At 38.3% G+C, this 2,771-nt stretch overlaps 1 non-coding gene across 1 annotated transcript; it reads left to right on the top strand.

The window, feature by feature from the left end:
• Nucleotides 1-2,113: 2,113 nt before the first annotated feature.
• Nucleotides 2,114-2,219, top strand: LOC128287519 (small nucleolar RNA R71). The gene has a single exon (XR_008278218.1). It is a non-coding gene; the product is annotated as a small nucleolar RNA R71 (small nucleolar RNA).
• The last annotated feature ends 552 nt before the right edge of the window (nucleotides 2,220-2,771 follow it).

Raw genomic sequence — 2,771 nt, 5'->3', positions numbered from 1 at the left:
GTCACAACCGTCATGCCTCCTTTCTTGGGGACAACCTGCACTGGACTTACCCAAGAGCTGTCAGAAATAGGATAAATAATTCCAGCATCGAGAAGTTTAATTACCTCGGCTTTTACAACTTCCTTCATGTTGGGGTTCAGACGTCTTTGAGCTTGCACACACGGTTTGTATTCATCTTCCATCAAAATTTTGTGGGTGCAAAAAGAAGGTTGATTCCTTTAATGTCAGAAATTTTCCACACTATGGCCTTCTTATGTTCTTTTAATACTTGGATTAATTCCTCTTTCTCCTTGGGTTGCAAATTAGAAGCAAAAATAATTGGTAATGTAGAATTATTTCCAAGGAATGCGTATTCTAAATGGTTTGGTAATTGTTTAAGTTCCAGTTCGGGAGGCTCCTCAATAGAGGGTTTTTTCTTAAGTTCATCGTTTATCTTAATACCCTCATATTCTACTTGTCTTGACGAATGGCCATTAGGTTCCTCACCTGTCTCCTCGTCTTGAGCTAGATACGGTTCTATCGTCTCCTCTTGTACAATTTCCTGAAAAGAGTCTTGAGTAATATGATCAATAGAGTCAATGAAATAACATGAATCATCATGTTCCCTAGAAAATCTCATAGCATCGTAAATTTTAAAGATCATCTCATCGTTACCTACTCTAAGTACCAATTTACTGTCACCCATGTCAATCATAGCTCTAGCAGTGGCTAGGAATGGGCGCCCTAAAATTAAGGGTACTTCCACATCTTCATCCATGTCAAGCACAACAAAATCAACAGGGAATATAAATTTATCTACTTTTACGAGTACGTCTTCTATAATACCCCTAGGATATTTAGCAGATCTATCAGCTAATTGAATAGTCATCCTAGTAGGTTTAGGTTTCCCAAGACCAAGTTGTTTGAACATTTTATATGGCATCAAATTAATACTAGCGCCTAAATCAACTAGTGCTTTTTCAACATTCAGATTACCAATTAAGCAAGGGATAATAAAACTTCCTGGATCTTTTAGTTTGGTTGGCAACTTGTTTTGGAGTATGGCAGAGCACTCCTCTTTGAGTTCTACTGTAGATAAGTCCTCAAACTTCCTTTTATTTGTTAGAAGCTCCTTCAAAAATTTTACGTATGTAGGCATCTACGAGATGGCTTCAACAAAAGGTAAGTTGATATGTAATTGCTTAAAAAGTTCAAGAAACTTACCGAATTGTGCATCAATGCGATCTTTTTTTCATTTTGCTGGATATGGAACCAGTGGTATATATTTCTCTGGCACTGGGTTGTAACTATTTTCGAGTTTTTCTTCCCTCTTTTCATTTTCCACGGCTTCTTGTGCTTACTTCTTTTCAGATTCCGCTAACACTTTCCCACTCCTCAGTGTAACTGCTTTGACATGCTCTCTTGATTTGGTATTACTAAGTGAATTTCCTAGTGGTATTTCCGAAATTAGTTTGGAAAGCTGGCTTATCTGATTTTTTAGTCCTTGGATCGATGCTTATTGATTCTTAAGTGCTGTCTCGGTGTTCTTAAAACAAGTTTTTGACACTGATATGAACTTTGAGAGCATCTCTTCAGGATTTGGCTTCTTTTCTTGTTGGTAGGGTGGTCGTTGGTAGCCTGGAGGATGTTGTGGCTTTTGATTCCCTTGACCACCCCAGGAGAAATTTGGGTGGTTCCTCCAACCTGCATTATAAATATTACTGTATGGGTTATTTTGATATCGAAAGTTGTTTTACCCATATAGTTGACTTGTTCCTCTTCGATTGTAGGATTCAAGGATTGATATTCTGTATGCACACCTCCTCCACTTGAGTCACACCTCATTACTAGATGTACCTGCGTAGAACCAAGTAAACCATCAATCTTTTTATTGAGAAGTTCTACTTGATTTGACAACATAGTAACTTGGTCGACGTTATAAACGCCGGCTGTTTTTGTTGGCTTAGTCCTCATGACTTGCCACTGATAGTTATTCAGTGACATTTCTTCAATGAATTCATAAGTCTCTTCAGGTGTTTTGTTGTTGACGGTTCTGCCAGCAGCTGTATCAACCATTTGCCGAGTCGAGGGAATCAAACCATTGTGGAAAGCTTGTACTTGAAGCCAAAGTGGTAACCCATGGTGAGGGCACCTTCTCAATAAGTCCTTGTATCTCTCCCATGCATCGTAAAGTGTTTCTAAATCCATCTACTCAAAAGAAGAGATATCATTATGTAATTTAGCTGTTTTAGCTGGCGGAAAATATTTTAGTAAAAAATTGTCGGTCATTTGTTCCCAAGTAGTGATAGACCCTCGTGGTAACAAGTTCAACCACTGTTTAGCTTTGTTTCTCAGTGAAAAAGGAAATAACCAAAGACGAATGGCATCATCAGAAACGCCATTGATTTTAAATGTATTGCAAAATTCCAGAAAGTTTGCTAAGTGAGCGTTGGGATCTTCATCCTGCAAACCATCAAACTGAACAAACTGCTGTATCATTTGAATTGTGTTAGGTTTCAGTTCAAAAGTATTTGCAGCTACAGCCTGTCTAACTATGCTAGATTTAGTTCCTGTTAGAAAAGGTTTAGCATAATCATACATAGTACGTAGAGCAGGATTTTGATTAGTCGTAATTACAGGAGGTAGCTGATTGCCATGGTTTTCAGCCATCTCATCTGTCGGAGGTTGAGTATCGTCTTCTTGCTCGTTCTCTGTGTATCTTAAGTTGCGCCTTATTTCTCTTTGGTTTCTATGAACCGTGCGATCGATTTCTTCGTCAAAAAGTAATGGTC

This window comes from Gossypium arboreum, chromosome 13 (genome assembly GCF_025698485.1).
Source record: "Gossypium arboreum isolate Shixiya-1 chromosome 13, ASM2569848v2, whole genome shotgun sequence".
Classification (NCBI taxonomy): Eukaryota; Viridiplantae; Streptophyta; class Magnoliopsida; order Malvales; family Malvaceae; genus Gossypium; species Gossypium arboreum.
Note: the sequence above shows the minus strand (reverse complement) of the source record. Positions and strands in the feature narration are given on the sequence as shown.